This window comes from Atractosteus spatula, unplaced genomic scaffold (genome assembly GCF_055471065.1).
Source record: "Atractosteus spatula isolate fAtrSpa1 unplaced genomic scaffold, fAtrSpa1.hap1 Scaffold_42, whole genome shotgun sequence".
NCBI lineage: Eukaryota > Metazoa > Chordata > Actinopteri > Semionotiformes > Lepisosteidae > Atractosteus > Atractosteus spatula.
The window spans coordinates 39094-65282 of record NW_028296871.1 but is presented as its reverse complement, the minus strand read 5'-3'; the positions used below and the strand labels follow the sequence as shown (position 1 = coordinate 65282).

The window sequence follows — 26189 nt, the reverse complement described above, 5'->3', positions numbered from 1 at the left end:
CGCGCGGGCGTCCGGCTGGCGCGCAGCGGCGCAGGCCGACGCCTCTGGAGCCCGGTCCGCACGCGGCTGCCGGCCGCCCGGACTCCGCTCTCCCCCTCTCTTGCCTGCCTGCTTGCTCGCCTGCCTGCCCGCCAGTCCCGGGCGGGGGCCCTGCTCTTTGATCTCCTGTCAACGGCCCGACAACGACCGCAGCCGCGGGGGGCGCCAGCCGGCCGGCCTCCTTAGCTTAGGCCCCTCCCACCAGCAGCAGCCGTGCCGAGTGAGCTGCAAGCGAAAGCGGACCGTCGGCACCTGCGGGCAGAGGCAAGGGGCAGCGCTCTCTCGGGAGGGACGGGGACACACACACACCTGCCTGCCTGCCGAAAAAAAGAAAGAAAAGGTGTATATACTAAGTTTTTTGGAGGGAAAACGGCCGGCTGTCGAAAGGGGCCCGCCTGCAAGGACGGGGACACACACACACACACACACACACACACACACACACACACACACACACACAAGCCACGCCTGCCTCCCTGGAAAAAGGAGGAAAAAACTAAGTTTTTTGGAGGGAAAACGCACGGGAGCCGAAAAGGGGGCCGGCCTGCTTGCCGAGAGAGTCGAGGCGCGGGAAAGTGCACGGAGGGAGCACGGGAACGGGGAGGGGGAGAGAGAGAGACACAGAGACACACAGATGGACGAGAGACGAGACCGGAGAGGAAGGAGCTCCGGTCCACCTCGCTTGCTTGCTAGCTACGTCTGTCTTTTCACCGCTGAGAGAAGGTAGTGCACCGTTCCCGGAGGCGCTGCAATACCGGGCCGATGCGTGGAGAGGACGGAGCAAGCTCCTGATCCAGCTCCCTGTTCCAAAAATCCGTTTAATATGTGGTCCCCCGATGGGGGACGTATCAGATATTAAACTGATAAGAACAGATACTACACTTGATCTTAGCCAAAAGGCCGAGAAGCGATGCCCGACGCCGGCCTTGGGCGGGCGCGCGGGCGTCCGGCTGGCGCGCAGCGGCGCAGGCCGACGCCTCTGGAGCCCGGTCCGCACGCGGCTGCCGGCCGCCCGGACTCCGCTCTCCCCCTCTCTTGCCTGCCTGCTTGCTCGCCTGCCTGCCCGCCAGTCCCGGGCGGGGGCCCTGCTCTTTGATCTCCTGTCAACGGCCCGACAACGACCGCAGCCGCGGGGGGCGCCAGCCGGCCGGCCTCCTTAGCTTAGGCCCCTCCCACCAGCAGCAGCCGTGCCGAGTGAGCTGCAAGCGAAAGCGGACCGTCGGCACCTGCGGGCAGAGGCAAGGGGCAGCGCTCTCTCGGGAGGGACGGGGACACACACACACCTGCCTGCCTGCCGAAAAAAAGAAAGAAAAGGTGTATATACTAAGTTTTTTGGAGGGAAAACGGCCGGCTGTCGAAAGGGGCCCGCCTGCAAGGACGGGGACACACACACACACACACACACACACACACACACACACACACACACACACACACAAGCCACGCCTGCCTCCCTGGAAAAAGGAGGAAAAAACTAAGTTTTTTGGAGGGAAAACGCACGGGAGCCGAAAAGGGGGCCGGCCTGCTTGCCGAGAGAGTCGAGGCGCGGGAAAGTGCACGGAGGGAGCACGGGAACGGGGAGGGGGAGAGAGAGAGACACAGAGACACACAGATGGACGAGAGACGAGACCGGAGAGGAAGGAGCTCCGGTCCACCTCGCTTGCTTGCTAGCTACGTCTGTCTTTTCACCGCTGAGAGAAGGTAGTGCACCGTTCCCGGAGGCGCTGCAATACCGGGCCGATGCGTGGAGAGGACGGAGCAAGCTCCTGATCCAGCTCCCTGTTCCAAAAATCCGTTTAATATGTGGTCCCCCGATGGGGGACGTATCAGATATTAAACTGATAAGAACAGATACTACACTTGATCTTAGCCAAAAGGCCGAGAAGCGATGCCCGACGCCGGCCTTGGGCGGGCGCGCGGGCGTCCGGCTGGCGCGCAGCGGCGCAGGCCGACGCCTCTGGAGCCCGGTCCGCACGCGGCTGCCGGCCGCCCGGACTCCGCTCTCCCCCTCTCTTGCCTGCCTGCTTGCTCGCCTGCCTGCCCGCCAGTCCCGGGCGGGGGCCCTGCTCTTTGATCTCCTGTCAACGGCCCGACAACGACCGCAGCCGCGGGGGGCGCCAGCCGGCCGGCCTCCTTAGCTTAGGCCCCTCCCACCAGCAGCAGCCGTGCCGAGTGAGCTGCAAGCGAAAGCGGACCGTCGGCACCTGCGGGCAGAGGCAAGGGGCAGCGCTCTCTCGGGAGGGACGGGGACACACACACACCTGCCTGCCTGCCGAAAAAAAGAAAGAAAAGGTGTATATACTAAGTTTTTTGGAGGGAAAACGGCCGGCTGTCGAAAGGGGCCCGCCTGCAAGGACGGGGACACACACACACACACACACACACACACACACACACACACACACACACACACAAGCCACGCCTGCCTCCCTGGAAAAAGGAGGAAAAAACTAAGTTTTTTGGAGGGAAAACGCACGGGAGCCGAAAAGGGGGCCGGCCTGCTTGCCGAGAGAGTCGAGGCGCGGGAAAGTGCACGGAGGGAGCACGGGAACGGGGAGGGGGAGAGAGAGAGACACAGAGACACACAGATGGACGAGAGACGAGACCGGAGAGGAAGGAGCTCCGGTCCACCTCGCTTGCTTGCTAGCTACGTCTGTCTTTTCACCGCTGAGAGAAGGTAGTGCACCGTTCCCGGAGGCGCTGCAATACCGGGCCGATGCGTGGAGAGGACGGAGCAAGCTCCTGATCCAGCTCCCTGTTCCAAAAATCCGTTTAATATGTGGTCCCCCGATGGGGGACGTATCAGATATTAAACTGATAAGAACAGATACTACACTTGATCTTAGCCAAAAGGCCGAGAAGCGATGCCCGACGCCGGCCTTGGGCGGGCGCGCGGGCGTCCGGCTGGCGCGCAGCGGCGCAGGCCGACGCCTCTGGAGCCCGGTCCGCACGCGGCTGCCGGCCGCCCGGACTCCGCTCTCCCCCTCTCTTGCCTGCCTGCTTGCTCGCCTGCCTGCCCGCCAGTCCCGGGCGGGGGCCCTGCTCTTTGATCTCCTGTCAACGGCCCGACAACGACCGCAGCCGCGGGGGGCGCCAGCCGGCCGGCCTCCTTAGCTTAGGCCCCTCCCACCAGCAGCAGCCGTGCCGAGTGAGCTGCAAGCGAAAGCGGACCGTCGGCACCTGCGGGCAGAGGCAAGGGGCAGCGCTCTCTCGGGAGGGACGGGGACACACACACACCTGCCTGCCTGCCGAAAAAAAGAAAGAAAAGGTGTATATACTAAGTTTTTTGGAGGGAAAACGGCCGGCTGTCGAAAGGGGCCCGCCTGCAAGGACGGGGACACACACACACACACACACACACACACACACACACACACACACACACACACAAGCCACGCCTGCCTCCCTGGAAAAAGGAGGAAAAAACTAAGTTTTTTGGAGGGAAAACGCACGGGAGCCGAAAAGGGGGCCGGCCTGCTTGCCGAGAGAGTCGAGGCGCGGGAAAGTGCACGGAGGGAGCACGGGAACGGGGAGGGGGAGAGAGAGAGACACAGAGACACACAGATGGACGAGAGACGAGACCGGAGAGGAAGGAGCTCCGGTCCACCTCGCTTGCTTGCTAGCTACGTCTGTCTTTTCACCGCTGAGAGAAGGTAGTGCACCGTTCCCGGAGGCGCTGCAATACCGGGCCGATGCGTGGAGAGGACGGAGCAAGCTCCTGATCCAGCTCCCTGTTCCAAAAATCCGTTTAATATGTGGTCCCCCGATGGGGGACGTATCAGATATTAAACTGATAAGAACAGATACTACACTTGATCTTAGCCAAAAGGCCGAGAAGCGATGCCCGACGCCGGCCTTGGGCGGGCGCGCGGGCGTCCGGCTGGCGCGCAGCGGCGCAGGCCGACGCCTCTGGAGCCCGGTCCGCACGCGGCTGCCGGCCGCCCGGACTCCGCTCTCCCCCTCTCTTGCCTGCCTGCTTGCTCGCCTGCCTGCCCGCCAGTCCCGGGCGGGGGCCCTGCTCTTTGATCTCCTGTCAACGGCCCGACAACGACCGCAGCCGCGGGGGGCGCCAGCCGGCCGGCCTCCTTAGCTTAGGCCCCTCCCACCAGCAGCAGCCGTGCCGAGTGAGCTGCAAGCGAAAGCGGACCGTCGGCACCTGCGGGCAGAGGCAAGGGGCAGCGCTCTCTCGGGAGGGACGGGGACACACACACACCTGCCTGCCTGCCGAAAAAAAGAAAGAAAAGGTGTATATACTAAGTTTTTTGGAGGGAAAACGGCCGGCTGTCGAAAGGGGCCCGCCTGCAAGGACGGGGACACACACACACACACACACACACACACACACACACACACACACACACACACAAGCCACGCCTGCCTCCCTGGAAAAAGGAGGAAAAAACTAAGTTTTTTGGAGGGAAAACGCACGGGAGCCGAAAAGGGGGCCGGCCTGCTTGCCGAGAGAGTCGAGGCGCGGGAAAGTGCACGGAGGGAGCACGGGAACGGGGAGGGGGAGAGAGAGAGACACAGAGACACACAGATGGACGAGAGACGAGACCGGAGAGGAAGGAGCTCCGGTCCACCTCGCTTGCTTGCTAGCTACGTCTGTCTTTTCACCGCTGAGAGAAGGTAGTGCACCGTTCCCGGAGGCGCTGCAATACCGGGCCGATGCGTGGAGAGGACGGAGCAAGCTCCTGATCCAGCTCCCTGTTCCAAAAATCCGTTTAATATGTGGTCCCCCGATGGGGGACGTATCAGATATTAAACTGATAAGAACAGATACTACACTTGATCTTAGCCAAAAGGCCGAGAAGCGATGCCCGACGCCGGCCTTGGGCGGGCGCGCGGGCGTCCGGCTGGCGCGCAGCGGCGCAGGCCGACGCCTCTGGAGCCCGGTCCGCACGCGGCTGCCGGCCGCCCGGACTCCGCTCTCCCCCTCTCTTGCCTGCCTGCTTGCTCGCCTGCCTGCCCGCCAGTCCCGGGCGGGGGCCCTGCTCTTTGATCTCCTGTCAACGGCCCGACAACGACCGCAGCCGCGGGGGGCGCCAGCCGGCCGGCCTCCTTAGCTTAGGCCCCTCCCACCAGCAGCAGCCGTGCCGAGTGAGCTGCAAGCGAAAGCGGACCGTCGGCACCTGCGGGCAGAGGCAAGGGGCAGCGCTCTCTCGGGAGGGACGGGGACACACACACACCTGCCTGCCTGCCGAAAAAAAGAAAGAAAAGGTGTATATACTAAGTTTTTTGGAGGGAAAACGGCCGGCTGTCGAAAGGGGCCCGCCTGCAAGGACGGGGACACACACACACACACACACACACACACACACACACACACACACACACACACAAGCCACGCCTGCCTCCCTGGAAAAAGGAGGAAAAAACTAAGTTTTTTGGAGGGAAAACGCACGGGAGCCGAAAAGGGGGCCGGCCTGCTTGCCGAGAGAGTCGAGGCGCGGGAAAGTGCACGGAGGGAGCACGGGAACGGGGAGGGGGAGAGAGAGAGACACAGAGACACACAGATGGACGAGAGACGAGACCGGAGAGGAAGGAGCTCCGGTCCACCTCGCTTGCTTGCTAGCTACGTCTGTCTTTTCACCGCTGAGAGAAGGTAGTGCACCGTTCCCGGAGGCGCTGCAATACCGGGCCGATGCGTGGAGAGGACGGAGCAAGCTCCTGATCCAGCTCCCTGTTCCAAAAATCCGTTTAATATGTGGTCCCCCGATGGGGGACGTATCAGATATTAAACTGATAAGAACAGATACTACACTTGATCTTAGCCAAAAGGCCGAGAAGCGATGCCCGACGCCGGCCTTGGGCGGGCGCGCGGGCGTCCGGCTGGCGCGCAGCGGCGCAGGCCGACGCCTCTGGAGCCCGGTCCGCACGCGGCTGCCGGCCGCCCGGACTCCGCTCTCCCCCTCTCTTGCCTGCCTGCTTGCTCGCCTGCCTGCCCGCCAGTCCCGGGCGGGGGCCCTGCTCTTTGATCTCCTGTCAACGGCCCGACAACGACCGCAGCCGCGGGGGGCGCCAGCCGGCCGGCCTCCTTAGCTTAGGCCCCTCCCACCAGCAGCAGCCGTGCCGAGTGAGCTGCAAGCGAAAGCGGACCGTCGGCACCTGCGGGCAGAGGCAAGGGGCAGCGCTCTCTCGGGAGGGACGGGGACACACACACACCTGCCTGCCTGCCGAAAAAAAGAAAGAAAAGGTGTATATACTAAGTTTTTTGGAGGGAAAACGGCCGGCTGTCGAAAGGGGCCCGCCTGCAAGGACGGGGACACACACACACACACACACACACACACACACACACACACACACACACACACAAGCCACGCCTGCCTCCCTGGAAAAAGGAGGAAAAAACTAAGTTTTTTGGAGGGAAAACGCACGGGAGCCGAAAAGGGGGCCGGCCTGCTTGCCGAGAGAGTCGAGGCGCGGGAAAGTGCACGGAGGGAGCACGGGAACGGGGAGGGGGAGAGAGAGAGACACAGAGACACACAGATGGACGAGAGACGAGACCGGAGAGGAAGGAGCTCCGGTCCACCTCGCTTGCTTGCTAGCTACGTCTGTCTTTTCACCGCTGAGAGAAGGTAGTGCACCGTTCCCGGAGGCGCTGCAATACCGGGCCGATGCGTGGAGAGGACGGAGCAAGCTCCTGATCCAGCTCCCTGTTCCAAAAATCCGTTTAATATGTGGTCCCCCGATGGGGGACGTATCAGATATTAAACTGATAAGAACAGATACTACACTTGATCTTAGCCAAAAGGCCGAGAAGCGATGCCCGACGCCGGCCTTGGGCGGGCGCGCGGGCGTCCGGCTGGCGCGCAGCGGCGCAGGCCGACGCCTCTGGAGCCCGGTCCGCACGCGGCTGCCGGCCGCCCGGACTCCGCTCTCCCCCTCTCTTGCCTGCCTGCTTGCTCGCCTGCCTGCCCGCCAGTCCCGGGCGGGGGCCCTGCTCTTTGATCTCCTGTCAACGGCCCGACAACGACCGCAGCCGCGGGGGGCGCCAGCCGGCCGGCCTCCTTAGCTTAGGCCCCTCCCACCAGCAGCAGCCGTGCCGAGTGAGCTGCAAGCGAAAGCGGACCGTCGGCACCTGCGGGCAGAGGCAAGGGGCAGCGCTCTCTCGGGAGGGACGGGGACACACACACACCTGCCTGCCTGCCGAAAAAAAGAAAGAAAAGGTGTATATACTAAGTTTTTTGGAGGGAAAACGGCCGGCTGTCGAAAGGGGCCCGCCTGCAAGGACGGGGACACACACACACACACACACACACACACACACACACACACACACACACACAAGCCACGCCTGCCTCCCTGGAAAAAGGAGGAAAAAACTAAGTTTTTTGGAGGGAAAACGCACGGGAGCCGAAAAGGGGGCCGGCCTGCTTGCCGAGAGAGTCGAGGCGCGGGAAAGTGCACGGAGGGAGCACGGGAACGGGGAGGGGGAGAGAGAGAGACACAGAGACACACAGATGGACGAGAGACGAGACCGGAGAGGAAGGAGCTCCGGTCCACCTCGCTTGCTTGCTAGCTACGTCTGTCTTTTCACCGCTGAGAGAAGGTAGTGCACCGTTCCCGGAGGCGCTGCAATACCGGGCCGATGCGTGGAGAGGACGGAGCAAGCTCCTGATCCAGCTCCCTGTTCCAAAAATCCGTTTAATATGTGGTCCCCCGATGGGGGACGTATCAGATATTAAACTGATAAGAACAGATACTACACTTGATCTTAGCCAAAAGGCCGAGAAGCGATGCCCGACGCCGGCCTTGGGCGGGCGCGCGGGCGTCCGGCTGGCGCGCAGCGGCGCAGGCCGACGCCTCTGGAGCCCGGTCCGCACGCGGCTGCCGGCCGCCCGGACTCCGCTCTCCCCCTCTCTTGCCTGCCTGCTTGCTCGCCTGCCTGCCCGCCAGTCCCGGGCGGGGGCCCTGCTCTTTGATCTCCTGTCAACGGCCCGACAACGACCGCAGCCGCGGGGGGCGCCAGCCGGCCGGCCTCCTTAGCTTAGGCCCCTCCCACCAGCAGCAGCCGTGCCGAGTGAGCTGCAAGCGAAAGCGGACCGTCGGCACCTGCGGGCAGAGGCAAGGGGCAGCGCTCTCTCGGGAGGGACGGGGACACACACACACCTGCCTGCCTGCCGAAAAAAAGAAAGAAAAGGTGTATATACTAAGTTTTTTGGAGGGAAAACGGCCGGCTGTCGAAAGGGGCCCGCCTGCAAGGACGGGGACACACACACACACACACACACACACACACACACACACACACACACACACACACAAGCCACGCCTGCCTCCCTGGAAAAAGGAGGAAAAAACTAAGTTTTTTGGAGGGAAAACGCACGGGAGCCGAAAAGGGGGCCGGCCTGCTTGCCGAGAGAGTCGAGGCGCGGGAAAGTGCACGGAGGGAGCACGGGAACGGGGAGGGGGAGAGAGAGAGACACAGAGACACACAGATGGACGAGAGACGAGACCGGAGAGGAAGGAGCTCCGGTCCACCTCGCTTGCTTGCTAGCTACGTCTGTCTTTTCACCGCTGAGAGAAGGTAGTGCACCGTTCCCGGAGGCGCTGCAATACCGGGCCGATGCGTGGAGAGGACGGAGCAAGCTCCTGATCCAGCTCCCTGTTCCAAAAATCCGTTTAATATGTGGTCCCCCGATGGGGGACGTATCAGATATTAAACTGATAAGAACAGATTTTTTTTTTTTTTTTTATTATACAAAATACAAAAGAAAACACCAAAACTTCAAATACATCAATTCACAAACACAAGACGAAAATAAAACAATTACACAGCTAAATCAAAAAGGTATCATAATCCCACCCTTATACAAACACAAACCGCCCTTTTACTATTCTTCCCACTCAAAAGCAACCCCAAAATCAAATTCAAAACAGATATTCGTACAGAAAATGAGCGACATACTTGGAAATACACAAAACCACAATTTACAGCCCAAACCCTATTTACATGATCCCGCCCTTTATGCAAATTAACCACCCGCCCACCAAATCTCCCAAACAGTCTATTTACAAATTTACAAGGAAACTAGAGGCTCAAAAACTATTTCCAGTCCCAAATATCCACTATGGATTTCCATTTCTCCTTTGCGGCGTGAAAACCCCATCTCTTTATGTCCCCTTCTACCAACCCTCTTAAGTTCCACAAAAGCCGTCTGTATAACCCATCTACTGTACAAACAGTTCCCCTTTTAACTAACAAATTCCGAGAATTCCACAACTCAAACTTAATTAAACTAACAAGCAACCATAACACAAAACCCATGGTGTTTGTCCTGCTTCCCACCTTCAACCCACGCAAAATAACCCCAGGAAGTACACGGAACGTGGATGACAGACTAGCAAACAAAGGTTCACATTTGTTCCAAGTTCGCTGAGCGAAATTACAGTCCCAGAACACGTGGCTGATGGATTCCACGGCGTGACACCCGGCTCTTGGACACTCCTGCTGCTTCGTCAGCTTGTGTTTGAACAAGACCTCACGGACTGCCAGACGACCCCAAGCAGACAGCCAGTTCAAGTCCATCAGGTGGTGCTGTAGCCCCCTGGGCTGGACTCTCCGCCAGACATCGTTGGGGACGCCTCCTACGAGGCTGGCCTCCTCAGCTTGGGTTACTGCAGAGTAGAGCCGTCTGTGGTTGAGCAGGATCTGGTGGTCTCTTAGCTCAGGGTGCTGCTTCAACCAGTGTGTCGCATGCCGGTAGTGCCACGGGAGGTCGTTCCCATGGGGCAGACTGTTGGACCACTGGGCCAGGCCACGCACGTGGCTTGCTAGCCAGAACCTGACAAAATACTGAAAGGGGTGTGAGACTGGGGAATGCAGAGCAATACACAGGCCAGACACATATATGCAGTTGAGTTTTGCGGGGAAGTTAGGAACCCCCCGTCCGCCTTCTTCCACCGGCCGATACATGTCGACTCTGCGCACGTACTCGTATCTCCCCCCCCACATGAACTTGAAAACCTCCCTTACCAGGTATCTGTTAAAGCGCGCAGGCATGGGATACACGGACGCCAGGTAAACCAGCACGGGCAAGTACACCACTTTCAGGATCAGGACTTTACCCACAAAGGACAGCTGCTTGTTCTTCCAGTGCGTCAGCTGCAGCCGCGCCTTCTCAAGCCTCTGGGACCAATTGCACCGGGCAGCATCCCGAGCCGTGAACAGCACCCCCAGGATCTTAAGGGGGCCTTGACAGATGCCTAGTCCATGTGCCGGTCCGAGTTGTTCTTTCCAAGGCCCGAAGAGCTTAATCTGGCTTTTCCCCTTGTTTAGCCGAGCACCTGACGCGAGGGAGAAGTTCTCGAAGACGTCCAAGGCTGCCTGCAAACTGAGGTAAGAGCTGAGGAATAAGGTCACATCGTCAGCGTATAATGCCACCTTAACTCTGTTCCCTCCACTCCCAGGTACCAGGATCCCGTCGATGGATGGCTCCTTCTGGACTGCCCGCGCATAAGGCTCCATGTACAGTGCAAAAAGTAACGGGGACAGGGGGCAGCCCTGACGCACCCCGGACTCTTGGCGGACCAGCCCTCCCAGGTGCCCGTTCACCAGTACTCTGCTGCCAACCTGTGAGTACAGTATTTTTAGCCAGCCCAGCATGACGGGGCCGAACCCCATCTTCTCCATTACCTGCCAGACAAAAGTGTGTGAGACATTGTCAAATGCTTTTTCGAGGTCCAGGCTGGCGATCAGCAACGGGACGTTCCTGTTTTCGGACCACGCAATCACATCCCGCACTAGCTGGAGGGTCCAGCTGGCACGACGGCCTCGAACCCCGCAGGTTTGGTCCCAACCGATCACATGGGCCAGGACCCCCTTCAAGCGATTTACCAGCACTTTGGCAATCAGCTTATAGTCCACACACAACATTTGCAGCGGCCTCCAGTTTCTAAGGTCCGTTGCAGGCCCTTTTTTATACAGCAGTGTAAGGATCCCCTCCCTCATGGACTCACACATGGTCCTCCTGCGAAAGATTTCCTCCGCCACCTGTAGTACAATTGGGCCTAAGATGTCCCAGAACGTCCGATAAAATTCGGCTGGTAGCCCGTCTTTACCTGGTACCTTGCCAGTCTTCATGCCGAGCAAGGCGTCGCCAAGTTCCTGTAAGCTTATAGGCGCCTCAAGCTGATCTTGGGCTTCGACAGGAATCTGTGCTGTAATATTGCTCAGCAGCCTTGCCCCCATGGCCTCGTCCACTGTCTTTAGGGAGAAAAGACATTGGTAAAAGCGCCTCACAGTTTCCAGCATCTCCTCACTGCTAGTTGCTATTTTCCCTTCCGGGGTCTGAATGCCAGCCATCACGCTGCGCTTCTGCCTCTGGCGTATCTGTCGGAAGAAAAAACTGGAACATGTTTCGTGGGTTTGTATGAACTGCGCGTGGGCTCTGAACAGGTAGCTCTTCGCCTTTTGCTCGTGGTAGGCGCGCAGTTCAGCTTTAGCTGCTGAAATCTCTTCAAGGCACACAGACATATCCTTATTACACTGGGAGAACAAGGTGTTTAACCTTTCCTGTAACTCCCTGCCTTTCTGTCGCTCGCGTTTGAGTCTTGCTCGGCAATAAGCTCTGGACTCTGTTCTAATTCTCTTCTTTAGATGTTCCCACCAATCAATCAGGGGGGTGCTCAGATTCCTCTCCTTCCACCAGGTTTGCAGTTTGAACCTCATTGCCCTGATGTACTCATCCTCTTTTAGGCTCTCCGTATTTAATTTCCACACCCCACACCCAAACTGGCTCTTTAGGTGTGGAAAATGGGCCTCTACGAGAGCATGATCAGAGAAACCTACCGGCTGCACCACCACCATCTCAACAGGTACGTCCAGTGAGGCGAAGACGTAATCGAGGCGCTTTACAGTACCTTGGGCGTTCCTCCACGTGGCCTCTGCTTTCTCCCTTTGGATCCGGTAGGCGCAGTCGTAGAGCCCAAACTGTGTTAGTAGAAGATTGAGCTGCTTTGCTCCTGGGTCCTTCTTATCTCGGAGGTCCACGTTAAAATCACCTCCCATGATGATCCGTTTGTTGGTAAGGCAAACAGGATAAAGTTCTTTAAAAAAATCCGCCCGCAAAGCCATCATTGCCGGGGCGTACACGCACACGCACCGAAAGCAACTCTCACCCAAACAGATATCCAGATAAAAAACTCTTCCAGGCACTACATTCACACACTTCTCCACTATAAAATCATGATTACCAAATAAAATGCCGACTCCCGAGGAGTGGACGCCTCCGATATTCCATCTAGAGTCCCCTCTGTCCCACTCACGAGTGAACTGTATGACGTCCCTTTCATCTCTTAGATGGACTTCCTGTACCAGACAGATATCGAAAACTATGGTTTTCAGGAAAGAAAAAAAGGCCGTCCTCTTTACCAAATTCCTTAAACCCCGAATGTTCAGAGTTAGTATTTTCAACATTGGGGGCCGTTACGGAGAGTCATAGTGCCGGCACACCGACTGCATCAGTTCCATGTATGCGCGACGCACTGGCTCCTCGTCTTTCCCCTGTAAGAATAAGGTGTTAATTTTATCTCCTGTCCGTGTACTGCTCATTGTCACTCCAGTCTGCCTCCCAGTCCGCGACTTCAGCGAACGCCGGAAGCCTGATGGCTGGGGTGGGTACTGCACGTTTCCGTTCTTCCAGGCGCAGCGCTCCATGAACATCACCGGAAAATCCAGATTCACCACCACGTTGCCTGGGCGTCTTTCCACCTCCCTCTCGTACCTCTCTTTCAGATCTCCGTCGCCCGCAAACCATTCCTTAACCAGGTTGTTTAGCGCTATCTTCTTAGCGACTGCGTCCATCTGGTTACAGCCTCTTACCTCCAGAGTTGTGATCTCCTCACCAAAGTGCCCACACCGCACCACGATCCCTGCCGGGGATAGCTGCTGCTCGTTAAAGGTCGAAGGCCAGATCAGTTTGCTGGCCTTTTCGTCCCATTTACAAAATACCTTGAATTTCAAGGGTACCTCTGCGAAAATAAAGACGTCCTGTTCTTTTCTCTGCAGGGCGACACGTGGCTGCATGCATTCCTCAGGGGCTCCTGCCGGGGTCGGGGTCAGCTCAGTCTCTGGAATGACACAGCTCGAAGACATTCCTGGTTCCGCCGTGAGGGGGGGGACTCCCACACCACTTACCTCACCCTCCGTTCCTAATGGCGTGGATTCAGTCTGGGCCAACGAATCTGTGGCCATCGACTCGAGGTAGTCCAGAGGGTCCATGCCCGGTTTTTTCACCAGGAAGGGCGCATAGTGTTCCGCCTTCCTTTTCCCACCCTTCTTGGCCAGGGCAGTGTCCATGGCCTCCGCAGTATCCACTATCTCACCCCAATCTGACATTTCTTTCTCCGCAGGGGGCACACTTGAGCCCTCCGCCAACTCTCTCAGTTGCTCAAGCGAGGCGAGCGAGACCCCATCTTCCTCCTCTGCACTCACCGGGACCCCCTCTGCGCTCACCGGGATCTCCGCTTCTTCCTGGCCGTGGCGATCATCTGCTGAGGTAAGTGCTGTTGTCGTCTGCCCGTGATCCGTTTCTTTATGCCCTTGTTCCACCCCCTCAGGTTCCATCCCCTCCTCAGCAGCGTCCGGGACCAGTGACACCGGTGTCGATCTCTCTGCTGGCGCAGCTGCCCTGTCTTCCGTAAGAGGAGCTGCGGTTGCACGCACTGCCAACGAGCCACCCGTCACTGCTGCGAAACTCCGTGCTTTTATCGGGCATACCTTGTAGATGTGTCCAGAAGCCCCGCACAGATTGCACTTTGGCTCGGCTCTGCACATCAAGGTGCTGTGTCCCACGGTGTCGCATCTTCGGCAGACCTCCGCTTCACAGTCGGCAGCGTAGTGGCCTCTCTGGTTACACCGTCTGCATGCGAAAGGCTGGTCTGGATAGTTCAGGTAACCTGTGTAAGCTCCAATTGAAAAGTGTGCAGGGGGGTGCAAAAGCCCATCCTCTGCGCTGGGGTCTGCTCTGAAACGCACAAGAAACCTTCTTTTGCCGTTCCAGACTCTCTTCCTGTCCATTACTTTTGTCCCTGTATCTTGCACGTCAACAAATCTTTTAAGAAAGTTGACGATGTCTGCTTCCGGGGTGAAAGGATTATTCATATGGACCCATATGGGTCTCGACTCGCGAGCAAACAAAGGTTCGAGATAAAAATGAACAAAAGGTTCCTCCTGTCTGCGAGCAGCCAATGTGGACCATATTTTCGTGCACTGTACCGCAGAAAATAGTGACAAATCAAAAATCCTTTTACCTGGAAAGTTCTGCAGGCAATAGATGTCTTCAGGCTGCAAGGCCAGGTGCTTGAAAAGGACGACGTCCTCGAAAGCGTCTCTCTTGGCAAAATCCTTGTCCGAAGCCTCCTCTCGCAACACGAAACGTACAGTGTGCCTTGGTCTTGCGGTCCTGCTGGAAATCTTCTCCATTCTCAAAGTGGCCGGAGTCCCTTCCGCCACGGAAAAAAATCGCCGTCGCTTAAAAAAGCTGCGCCGTCCGTCTCTTCCCTCCTTTGGCTTCAGAACCCGAGCCGCGGTCAGGCCACGCACACGGGATCTTAGGCCAAAAGGCCGAGAAGCGATGCCCGACGCCGGCCTTGGGCGGGCGCGCGGGCGTCCGGCTGGCGCGCAGCGGCGCAGGCCGACGCCTCTGGAGCCCGGTCCGCACGCGGCTGCCGGCCGCCCGGACTCCGCTCTCCCCCTCTCTTGCCTGCCTGCTTGCTCGCCTGCCTGCCCGCCAGTCCCGGGCGGGGGCCCTGCTCTTTGATCTCCTGTCAACGGCCCGACAACGACCGCAGCCGCGGGGGGCGCCAGCCGGCCGGCCTCCTTAGCTTAGGCCCCTCCCACCAGCAGCAGCCGTGCCGAGTGAGCTGCAAGCGAAAGCGGACCGTCGGCACCTGCGGGCAGAGGCAAGGGGCAGCGCTCTCTCGGGAGGGACGGGGACACACACACACCTGCCTGCCTGCCGAAAAAAAGAAAGAAAAGGTGTATATACTAAGTTTTTTGGAGGGAAAACGGCCGGCTGTCGAAAGGGGCCCGCCTGCAAGGACGGGGACACACACACACACACACACACACACACACACACACACACACACACACACACACACAAGCCACGCCTGCCTCCCTGGAAAAAGGAGGAAAAAACTAAGTTTTTTGGAGGGAAAACGCACGGGAGCCGAAAAGGGGGCCGGCCTGCTTGCCGAGAGAGTCGAGGCGCGGGAAAGTGCACGGAGGGAGCACGGGAACGGGGAGGGGGAGAGAGAGAGACACAGAGACGCACAGATGGACGAGAGACGAGACCGGAGAGGAAGGAGCTCCGGTCCACCTCGCTTGCTTGCTAGCTACGTCTGTCTTTTCACCGCTGAGAGAAGGTAGTGCACCGTTCCCGGAGGCGCTGCAATACCGGGCCGATGCGTGGAGAGGACGGAGCAAGCTCCTGATCCAGCTCCCTGTTCCAAAAATCCGTTTAATATGTGGTCCCCCGATGGGGGACGTATCAGATATTAAACTGATAAGAACAGATACTACACTTGATCTTAGCCAAAAGGCCGAGAAGCGATGCCCGACGCCGGCCTTGGGCGGGCGCGCGGGCGTCCGGCTGGCGCGCAGCGGCGCAGGCCGACGCCTCTGGAGCCCGGTCCGCACGCGGCTGCCGGCCGCCCGGACTCCGCTCTCCCCCTCTCTTGCCTGCCTGCTTGCTCGCCTGCCTGCCCGCCAGTCCCGGGCGGGGGCCCTGCTCTTTGATCTCCTGTCAACGGCCCGACAACGACCGCAGCCGCGGGGGGCGCCAGCCGGCCGGCCTCCTTAGCTTAGGCCCCTCCCACCAGCAGCAGCCGTGCCGAGTGAGCTGCAAGCGAAAGCGGACCGTCGGCACCTGCGGGCAGAGGCAAGGGGCAGCGCTCTCTCGGGAGGGACGGGGACACACACACACCTGCCTGCCTGCCGAAAAAAAGAAAGAAAAGGTGTATATACTAAGTTTTTTGGAGGGAAAACGGCCGGCTGTCGAAAGGGGCCCGCCTGCAAGGACGGGGACACACACACACACACACACACACACACACACACACACACACACACACACACAAGCCACGCCTGCCTCCCTGGAAAAAGGAGGAAAAAACTAAGTTTTTTGGAGGGAAAACGCACGGGAGCCGAAAAGGGGGCCGGCCTGCTTGCCGAGAGAGTCGAGGCGCGGGAAAGTGCACGGAGGGAGCACGGGAACGGGGAGGGGGAGAGAGAGAGACACAGAGACGCACAGATGGACGAGAGACGAGACCGGAGAGGAAGGAGCTCCGGTCCACCTCGCTTGCTTGCTAGCTACGTCTGTCTTTTCACCGCTGAGAGAAGGTAGTGCACCGTTCCCGGAGGCGCTGCAATACCGGGCCGATGCGTGGAGAGGACGGAGCAAGCTCCTGATCCAGCTCCCTGTTCCAAAAATCCGTTTAATATGTGGTCCCCCGATGGGGGACGTATCAGATATTAAACTGATAAGAACAGATTTTTTTTTTTTTTTTTTTTTTATATTTTTTTTTATTATACAAAATACAAAAGAAAACACCAAAACGTCAAAAACAGCGATTTACAAACACAAAAACAAAAACAAAAACAACTACACAGCTAAATCAAAAGGAATCACAATCCCAGTCCTTATATAAACGCAAACCACCCCTTCACTATTCTTCCCACTAAAAAACAACCCCATAATTAAATTCAAAACAGATATTCGTACAGAAAAGAAGCGACATATTAGGAAATACACAAAACAAGATCTACAGCCCGAGCCCTATTTACATGATCCCGCCCTTTATGCAAATTAAACCCCCACCCACCAAATCTCCCACACAGTCTATTTACAAATTTACAAGGAAACTACAGATTCAAAAAAAAACTATGCCCAGTCCCAAATGTCCATTACGGATTCCCAGTTACCATTCATTCCGTTGAACATATCCAAAAAGAACAGAACGGACAAAAAATACTTAACAAAAACAAATAGCTATTGGGTATCAATCAACCAATCCTTCTAAATGTCCGCTAAAGACTTCCACTTTTCTTTTACAGCGTGATACCGTAACTTTTCTTTATCTACAGCCACTATACACTTAATGTCCCCCACAATTTTGTTGTAAACCCCACTCACACTCCATACCACACCTTTTTTGACCAGAGTGTTCCTAGCCGCCCACAAATACAATTTAATACAACTCACAACAAACCACAATATGAATGTCGCCCCTTTCGTTCTCCCACGTCCTCTAACCCCAAACATTATAGTGGCCAAATTTACCTTAAACCCAGCTTCTACGGATTCCAATAAAGGTGCACATTTATCCCACACTCGCTGAGCAAAAACACAGAACCAAAAAGCATGTTCAATTGTCTCTCTAGCCCGGCAGTCTGCCCGAGGACACTCCGCTTGTCTGGACAGCTTATGCCTGTGCAAGACGTCTCGCACGGGAAGCCTCTTCCAGACCAGCTGCCAGTTCAGATCCATCATGTCAGGCCGCAAACCTTTGGGTTGAACCCTCCTCCAGGTCTCGGCGGCCACATTCCCCACAATTCTGTCCTCTTCTTGTCCCATTACAGCGCTGTACAGTGCCCTGTGGTTGCGCAGAGTCAGCACATCCTCTGCCACTCGATGCTTCCGGACCCAGGACACCGCATGCCTGTAATGCCACGGTAAGTCCTCCCCGTGCGGGACGTCGTTCCTCCAACAGGTGAGATGTCGCAAGCTGTTGGCAAGCCAAAACTTTACAAAAAACTGGTAACTATGCACTACAGAGTGGCTTAAAGCAACACATAACCCCGACACATATATACAATTTAACTTAATTGGTATATTTGGTACTCCTCTACCTCCCATATCAATTGACCTGTACATATCCTGGCGCTTGATATACTCGTATCTTCTGTTCCAAAGAAAACCAAAAAGTTCCCTAGTGAGATACCTATTATATCTCGCAGGCATCGGGTATACATTCGCCAAGTAAATCAAGGCTGGTAGAATGTCCACTTTTAAAACAGTTGCTTTTTCCACAAAGGTTAAGTGTTTGTCACCCCATCGTAGCAATCGCACCCTTATTGCCTCCAAAGCTTGAAGCCAGTTATGGTGCACCGTTCCCTGCTTTTGGAATGAGATACCCAAAATCCTTAAAGGGCCTCTACAGAAATCCAGGCCATATATGCCCCCTTCTCTGTCTCTCCATGATCCAAAAAACTGAACTTTACTTTTATTTCTGTTTAGCCTGGCCCCTGATACCCTGGCGAAGTCCTCAAAGATGGCCAAAGACCTTTGCAAGCTGTGATCAGCGGTCAACACCAAGGTAACATCATCTGCATACAGAGTCATCTTAACCTGCTCTCCACCACTCCCAGGCAGCAGTAAACCCTCTATGCCTGGGTCCCCGTTTATCATCCTTGCAAATGGTTCCATGTAAAGGACAAACAACAAAGGGGACAGCGGGCAACCTTGCCGTACCCCAGAAAGTTGCCTCACCAGTTTGCCAACAAAACCATTAACCACCACTCTGCTACCCACCTGTGTATATAAAGTCTTCAACCATCCTATAAAAATTGTCCCAAAACCCATCTTTTCCAGCACGCCCCACAAAAAATTGTGCGACACTTTGTCAAAAGCTTTCTCTAAATCTAAGTTTGCTAATATTAGCGGAATATTCCGTTGCTCGGACCACGCTATTGCGTCTCTGATTAATTGGAGAGACCAGTCAATCCTCCTTCCCCGCACGCCACAGGTCTGGTCTTTCCCTACCACTGTCCCCATCACTTCTTTCATGCGGTTAACCAAAACTTTAGCAATCAACTTGTAATCTGTACATAACATCGTGAGCGGCCTCCAATTGCCTAGATCAGTTGCCTGCCCTTTTTTGAACAACAAAGTCAGCACCCCTTCTCGCATCGAGTCTCCTAACATTTTCCTGTTGAAAACCTCGTGCGTTACTTCTAACATTATGGGCCCTATCAAATCCCAAAAAGTTTTATAGAATTCTGCAGGGAGACCATCTACACCAGGCGCCTTCCCATTCTTCATCCCTGCCAGGGCTCCCCTAAGTTCATCTATGGTGATAGGCTTCTCTAAAAGACGCCTGCCACTCTCTGGCACTCGTGAGGAGATGCATCCAAGGGCAGCGGATTCTAAGACTCCTTCTAAGGCTTCTGCTGAGAAGAGATTCTTGTAAAAGGAATAGACCGCTTCTAACATCTCATCAGGGTGCTCTACAATCTTGTCCTGATCTACCCGAACCCCATCCATTCGTCTTTTCTTTTGCCGCCGTCTCACTTGCCTGAATAAAAAAGAAGCACACATCTGCTGTTGTAACAACAGGTCTATTCGTGCTTTGAACAAAAAACTCTTAGCCCTCTGTTTGTGATAAGCCTGCAGTCTAGCTCTGGAAGCCGCCACCTCGTCAAGATTCACTACTGTCCCCTCATTAAGTTGCATGTAGAGATTGTTCAGTTCTTCTTGCAGCAATCTCCCTTCCTTGGCCTCCCTTCTCCTTCGGTTAAGGCTATATTCTTTAGTCTCCTTTCTAATTTTCTTTTTCATTATCTCCCACCAATCCAGGGCAGAGATGTGCCCCTTCTTCGCACACCACCACTCATCCAATTTTAACCTCATGCTTTCCACATACTTTTCCTCCTTCAAAATCTCAACATTCATTCTCCAAATACCTCGACCATACATCCTCTGCGATAGGCACAGCTCAACCTCCACTAACGTGTGGTCAGAGTACCACATCGGACGCGCCGCCGTTGTCTCCACTCTCACCTCTCTTGAAGCAAAAATGTAATCGAGGCGCCTCGCAACTCCTGCTGTGTTCCTCCAGGTGGGCGCCACGGCACCTGCTGTGACTCGTAAAACACAATCCACTAGGTTGAAACGGGTTAGGAGCACACGTAGCTGCTTAGCTCCCACGTCATCCTGTCTACTGAGATCAACGTTAAAATCACCACCGATGACAAGCATCCTATTAGTAGCACATATCGGGTAGAGCTCTTTATAAAAATCCGCTCTCAGTGAACTTATTGCGGGCGCATACACACATACAAACCTAAAGTTATTGTTCCCATAACATACATCCACACTCAGGGCTCTTCCCGGCACTATCACACTACAATTCTCCACAATCATTCCACAGTTACCAAACAAAATGCCCACCCCCGACGAGTGAACCCCACCCACACTCCATTTGGATCCTCCCTTATCCCATTCACGCGAAAAAAACACAACATCCTTCTCATTCTTCAAGTGCGCCTCCTGTAAAAAGCACACCTCAAACTTCAGGTCTTTTAGGGACTGAAAGACAGCAGTTCTCTTGACTCTATCTCTAAGCCCTCTTGTGTTAAGTGTAGCGATCTTCATTTAAGAATAGCTTTTCTCTCTTCCCATCCTCTAATGATATTCATTGCTGCAATATATGCATCTCTCACCTCACTCTCCTTAGACCCGTACACGCATAACCTAGAGACTTTCCTTGATCTTCCTTCACTGTCTAACTTAACACCCGGAAAAGCTTTCGGAATGTTTTTTAGCCCACCAGCTCGTACCGGGAACCGCACATTTCCATTCATCCATTCACACTGCCTGAGAAAATTAGCAGACGCGTCCAACTCCTTCGTTATTTTACCCTCTGTTCTAATTACCCCAGCTGCAAATGCCTCCTTAGCCATACCCCCATTGCTTCTCCACCGTTTCTCTATGTCTGAAAAGAGGATTTTCTTGACAACTATTTCAGCATGCGTTTTCCCAAACACCTGGAACCGCTGAATGTCCCTCCCTACAAGTACACACTCATACTTGATTTCTTTTTTTTGAATCTCTTGCTCCTCAAACCCAACAGGCCACTGGACCTTATTTTTCTTCTCATCCCATTTGCAGGCTTCCACAAAGTCCCGAGGCAACTCCGAATCCAGCCAGAGGCCTTTCTCTTCCTCTTGCCGTGGATCTGCGCCGGATTTCAGAGCTTGGGTGAGTATTGAAACTCCACTTTCGTGAGTGCCTGCCGTTTCAGGAACACATGGTGTCTCGTCGAAATCTGAGGAAGCGCTACCGCGAAGCTCCACTGCCTCTTCTTCTCGAATCTCCCCTTCTTCTTCCCCCTCGGCTGAAGGTAAGTTGTCTCCTTGGGTCCCAGACTCAGGCCTGTCACTGTGTGATGAGCCCACCCGTTCTCTGCCCGCTTTCTTTGCGGAAAGCTCTTCTGACCCCACAGATTTCCTCTTCGCAGTTCTCCTTGCCGTGGCTGCGCCCCCTTCCTCCTCCTCCCTCTCATCCATCTCTTCTCCCCAACTCTGCCTTCTAGCCAGTGGTTCCGCTTGCGCCACCTCCTCGGCCGCTCGTTTTAAAAAAGCCAGCCCAGGCGTTCCGGCACTGCTCTCACCACTTGGTTGACCTGTCTCCATTTCTTCATTCTGCACCTGCACAGCATTACCTCCAGCAACCCCTTCTTCAGCTGCCTCCTGCTCTGATGGCGTGTTCACAACCGAAACCGCCACCCTGCCTCCATCTTCTGCTCTACCTCCTTCACCTTCATGGTCAGCAGAGTCGGTTTTCTCAGCCCTCAAGGACTTACTAATGGCAGCCGAGTAGCTGCCAGCCTTCCTGGGGCATTCCCTAAAAACATGACCTCGCTTTCCACAGAGGTTACACTTGATTTCCTCCGTACACAGAGACGAGGTGTGCCCAATCCCATCACACCGCCTACATATTTGAGTCTCACAGTTGAGGGCCATATGCCCTTCCTGCCCACACCGCCTGCAAGCGAGGGGCTGTCCCGGGTAAAACAGGTATCCCCGATCTGAGCCAATTGCAAATGTCGCCGGTGGATGCGCCAAACCGTCTGCTGCTTGCTCGCTGAACCTGAACCTCACTCGGTATCTCCAGTTCCCAGTCCAGTATTTTTTCCGGTCTATTTGCTTAACCCCTTCACCTTGCACATCCACAAAGCGCTTGAGAAACATCAAAATGTCTCCTTCCACAACATAAGGGTTAAACATATGAACAGTCAGCCACCGCACTTCCCTTGCAAACAAAGGCTCTATATAAAAGTCCTTTAGCGGCTCCTCATTCCGTTGCGCATTTATAGTTGCCCATACTTCCTTACATCGTACATCAGAGATTAATGAAAGGTCGTATACCTTTTTCCCGGGAAAACTCTGCAGGCAGAAGGTGTCCTCCCATCGCACTCCCAAAGCCGTTTCAAGGACCAAATCTTCAAAAACGTCCCGGTAGATGAAATCCTGGTTTCCGCAATCCTCCTTCAAAACAAAACGAATGGTGTTCCGCAACTTCGCCTCCCTGCCGCTCGGTCTTCTCTCCATCTCTCCAGGTATGGCCGGATCCGTCTCCGCCACAAGAAAAAAAAAGCTCCTGCCTAGCCTATAGGCAGGCTCAGAAAAAAGCCTTCACCTTCCTTCCTCTTGACTGTTCCCCCAGCCGCGGGCCTGCCACGTACTGGTATCGCAGCCAAAAGGCCGAGAAGCGATGCCCGACGCCGGCCTTGGGCGGGCGCGCGGGCGTCCGGCTGGCGCGCAGCGGCGCAGGCCGACGCCTCTGGAGCCCGGTCCGCACGCGGCTGCCGGCCGCCCGGACTCCGCTCTCCCCCTCTCTTGCCTGCCTGCTTGCTCGCCTGCCTGCCCGCCAGTCCCGGGCGGGGGCCCTGCTCTTTGATCTCCTGTCAACGGCCCGACAACGACCGCAGCCGCGGGGGGCGCCAGCCGGCCGGCCTCCTTAGCTTAGGCCCCTCCCACCAGCAGCAGCCGTGCCGAGTGAGCTGCAAGCGAAAGCGGACCGTCGGCACCTGCGGGCAGAGGCAAGGGGCAGCGCTCTCTCGGGAGGGACGGGGACACACACACACCTGCCTGCCTGCCGAAAAAAAGAAAGAAAAGGTGTATATACTAAGTTTTTTGGAGGGAAAACGGCCGGCTGTCGAAAGGGGCCCGCCTGCAAGGACGGGGACACACACACACACACACACACACACACACACACACACACACACACACACACACACACACAAGCCACGCCTGCCTCCCTGGAAAAAGGAGGAAAAAACTAAGTTTTTTGGAGGGAAAACGCACGGGAGCCGAAAAGGGGGCCGGCCTGCTTGCCGAGAGAGTCGAGGCGCGGGAAAGTGCACGGAGGGAGCACGGGAACGGGGAGGGGGAGAGAGAGAGACACAGAGACGCACAGATGGACGAGAGACGAGACCGGAGAGGAAGGAGCTCCGGTCCACCTCGCTTGCTTGCTAGCTACGTCTGTCTTTTCACCGCTGAGAGAAGGTAGTGCACCGTTCCCGGAGGCGCTGCAATACCGGGCCGATGCGTGGAGAGGACGGAGCAAGCTCCTGATCCAGCTCCCTGTTCCAAAAATCCGTTTAATATGTGGTCCCCCGATGGGGGACGTATCAGATATTAAACTGATAAGAACAGATACTACACTTGATCTTAGCCAAAAGGCCGAGAAGCGATGCCCGACGCCGGCCTTGGGCGGGCGCGCGGGCGTCCGGCTGGCGCGCAGCGGCGCAGGCCGACGCCTCTGGAGCCCGGTCCGCACGCGGCTGCCGGCCGCCCGGACTCCGCTCTCCCCCTCTCTTGCCTGCCTGCTTGCTCGCCTGCCTGCCCGCCAGTCCCGGGCGGGGGCCCTGCTCTTTGATCTCCTGTCAACGGCCCGACAACGACCGCAGCCGCGGGGGGCGCCAGCCGGCCGGCCTCCTTAGCTTAGGCCCCTCCCACCAGCAGCAGCCGTGCCGAGTGAGCTGCAAGCGAAAGCGGACCGTCGGCACCTGCGGGCAGAGGCAAGGGGCAGCGCTCTCTCGGGAGGGACGGGGACACACACACACCTGCCTGCCTGCCGAAAAAAAGAAAGAAAAGGTGTATATACTAAGTTTTTTGGAGGGAAAACGGCCGGCTGTCGAAAGGGGCCCGCCTGCAAGGACGGGGACACACACACACACACACACACACACACACACACACACACACACACACACACACAAGCCACGCCTGCCTCCCTGGAAAAAGGAGGAAAAAACTAAGTTTTTTGGAGGGAAAACGCACGGGAGCCGAAAAGGGGGCCGGCCTGCTTGCCGAGAGAGTCGAGGCGCGGGAAAGTGCACGGAGGGAGCACGGGAACGGGGAGGGGGAGAGAGAGAGACACAGAGACGCACAGATGGACGAGAGACGAGACCGGAGAGGAAGGAGCTCCGGTCCACCTCGCTTGCTTGCTAGCTACGTCTGTCTTTTCACCGCTGAGAGAAGGTAGTGCACCGTTCCCGGAGGCGCTGCAATACCGGGCCGATGCGTGGAGAGGACGGAGCAAGCTCCTGATCCAGCTCCCTGTTCCAAAAATCCGTTTAATATGTGGTCCCCCGATGGGGGACGTATCAGATATTAAACTGATAAGAACAGATACTACACTTGATCTTAGCCAAAAGGCCGAGAAGCGATGCCCGACGCCGGCCTTGGGCGGGCGCGCGGGCGTCCGGCTGGCGCGCAGCGGCGCAGGCCGACGCCTCTGGAGCCCGGTCCGCACGCGGCTGCCGGCCGCCCGGACTCCGCTCTCCCCCTCTCTTGCCTGCCTGCTTGCTCGCCTGCCTGCCCGCCAGTCCCGGGCGGGGGCCCTGCTCTTTGATCTCCTGTCAACGGCCCGACAACGACCGCAGCCGCGGGGGGCGCCAGCCGGCCGGCCTCCTTAGCTTAGGCCCCTCCCACCAGCAGCAGCCGTGCCGAGTGAGCTGCAAGCGAAAGCGGACCGTCGGCACCTGCGGGCAGAGGCAAGGGGCAGCGCTCTCTCGGGAGGGACGGGGACACACACACACCTGCCTGCCTGCCGAAAAAAAGAAAGAAAAGGTGTATATACTAAGTTTTTTGGAGGGAAAACGGCCGGCTGTCGAAAGGGGCCCGCCTGCAAGGACGGGGACACACACACACACACACACACACACACACACACACACACACACACACAAGCCACGCCTGCCTCCCTGGAAAAAGGAGGAAAAAACTAAGTTTTTTGGAGGGAAAACGCACGGGAGCCGAAAAGGGGGCCGGCCTGCTTGCCGAGAGAGTCGAGGCGCGGGAAAGTGCACGGAGGGAGCACGGGAACGGGGAGGGGGAGAGAGAGAGACACAGAGACGCACAGATGGACGAGAGACGAGACCGGAGAGGAAGGAGCTCCGGTCCACCTCGCTTGCTTGCTAGCTACGTCTGTCTTTTCACCGCTGAGAGAAGGTAGTGCACCGTTCCCGGAGGCGCTGCAATACCGGGCCGATGCGTGGAGAGGACGGAGCAAGCTCCTGATCCAGCTCCCTGTTCCAAAAATCCGTTTAATATGTGGTCCCCCGATGGGGGACGTATCAGATATTAAACTGATAAGAACAGATTTTTTTTTTTATGTTTTTATTAGAAAACAGTACAAAAGTGCTTAAATCTTTAAACTACCCACCACCTTAACACCACGTGATCAAGTCCTTCCAGCGCTCCTTAGCCGCTGCGAATCCCCAGCGCTTGACGTCCCATCGGATTCTCCGCACCACATCCCTTTTCACCTTCTGGAGGATGCCTGGGACTGTTCCTTCAATGTTATGCCTAATCAGCTCCGTCCGTGCGTCCCAAATGCTGAGCTTGATTAAGCTGACTAGCAGCCACAGAAGAAAGCGTGTGTTCCATCTTCGAGAACCGGGCACACCTTTCATCACCAGGCTGAGTGACAAGGGGAACTCCAGACCCACCTGCACGAAGAGGCGCCGGCTGGACCTCCACACCTGCTGCGCAAACCCGCACTCCCAGAAGACATGGTTCACTGTTTCTTCCTCCGTGCAGCCTTGTCTCGGGCACTGGCTCTGTCTGGACAGGCCATGCGAATGCATAACTGCCCTGACCGCCAGTCGACCCCATACACCGAGCCAGTTCATGTCTTTCAGTTTATTATCCAGGCCCTTAGGTTGGGCCTGCTGCCAGATGTTCCGGGGCACACCCAGGATCGCTGGCCTGTCTTCTGCCACGATGGTCCTGTACATTCCTCTATGGCTCAGCGTTGCTGTTCCGTCCCGAACCTCTGGGTGTGCCCGCAGCCACTGCACTGCGTGGCGGTAGTGCAGTGGGAGTCGCTCGGCCTTCGGGGTCGTGT

General features: G+C 56.6%; 13 non-coding genes and 1 pseudogene across 13 annotated transcripts; all 14 read right to left on the bottom strand.

Annotated features, from left to right (window-relative positions):
- Positions 1-760: 760 nt before the first annotated feature.
- On the bottom strand, positions 761-951 carry LOC148806980 (U2 spliceosomal RNA). The gene has a single exon (XR_016089101.1). It is a non-coding gene; the product is annotated as a U2 spliceosomal RNA (small nuclear RNA).
- A 787-nt stretch (positions 952-1738) lies between these two features.
- Positions 1739-1929, bottom strand: LOC148806979 (U2 spliceosomal RNA). The gene has a single exon (XR_016089100.1). It is a non-coding gene; the product is annotated as a U2 spliceosomal RNA (small nuclear RNA).
- A 785-nt stretch (positions 1930-2714) lies between these two features.
- On the bottom strand, positions 2715-2905 carry LOC148806978 (U2 spliceosomal RNA). Its single transcript, XR_016089099.1, has one exon. It is a non-coding gene; the product is annotated as a U2 spliceosomal RNA (small nuclear RNA).
- A 785-nt stretch (positions 2906-3690) lies between these two features.
- On the bottom strand, positions 3691-3881 carry LOC148806977 (U2 spliceosomal RNA). The gene has a single exon (XR_016089097.1). It is a non-coding gene; the product is annotated as a U2 spliceosomal RNA (small nuclear RNA).
- A 785-nt stretch (positions 3882-4666) lies between these two features.
- Positions 4667-4857, bottom strand: LOC148806976 (U2 spliceosomal RNA). Its single transcript, XR_016089096.1, has one exon. It is a non-coding gene; the product is annotated as a U2 spliceosomal RNA (small nuclear RNA).
- A 785-nt stretch (positions 4858-5642) lies between these two features.
- On the bottom strand, positions 5643-5833 carry LOC148806975 (U2 spliceosomal RNA). Its single transcript, XR_016089095.1, has one exon. It is a non-coding gene; the product is annotated as a U2 spliceosomal RNA (small nuclear RNA).
- A 785-nt stretch (positions 5834-6618) lies between these two features.
- Positions 6619-6809, bottom strand: LOC148806974 (U2 spliceosomal RNA). The gene has a single exon (XR_016089094.1). It is a non-coding gene; the product is annotated as a U2 spliceosomal RNA (small nuclear RNA).
- Positions 6810-7592: 783 nt separating this feature from the next.
- On the bottom strand, positions 7593-7783 carry LOC148806973 (U2 spliceosomal RNA). Its single transcript, XR_016089093.1, has one exon. It is a non-coding gene; the product is annotated as a U2 spliceosomal RNA (small nuclear RNA).
- Positions 7784-8570: 787 nt separating this feature from the next.
- Positions 8571-8763, bottom strand: LOC148806972 (U2 spliceosomal RNA). The gene has a single exon (XR_016089057.1). It is a non-coding gene; the product is annotated as a U2 spliceosomal RNA (small nuclear RNA).
- Positions 8764-15412: 6649 nt separating this feature from the next.
- Positions 15413-15603, bottom strand: LOC148806971 (U2 spliceosomal RNA). The gene has a single exon (XR_016089092.1). It is a non-coding gene; the product is annotated as a U2 spliceosomal RNA (small nuclear RNA).
- Positions 15604-16388: 785 nt separating this feature from the next.
- LOC148806970 (U2 spliceosomal RNA) lies at positions 16389-16598 on the bottom strand (annotated as a pseudogene).
- A 6741-nt stretch (positions 16599-23339) lies between these two features.
- LOC148806969 (U2 spliceosomal RNA) lies at positions 23340-23530 on the bottom strand. Its single transcript, XR_016089091.1, has one exon. It is a non-coding gene; the product is annotated as a U2 spliceosomal RNA (small nuclear RNA).
- Positions 23531-24317: 787 nt separating this feature from the next.
- LOC148806968 (U2 spliceosomal RNA) lies at positions 24318-24508 on the bottom strand. The gene has a single exon (XR_016089090.1). It is a non-coding gene; the product is annotated as a U2 spliceosomal RNA (small nuclear RNA).
- Positions 24509-25289: 781 nt separating this feature from the next.
- LOC148806967 (U2 spliceosomal RNA) lies at positions 25290-25483 on the bottom strand. Its single transcript, XR_016089060.1, has one exon. It is a non-coding gene; the product is annotated as a U2 spliceosomal RNA (small nuclear RNA).
- Between the last annotated feature and the right edge of the window lie 706 nt (positions 25484-26189).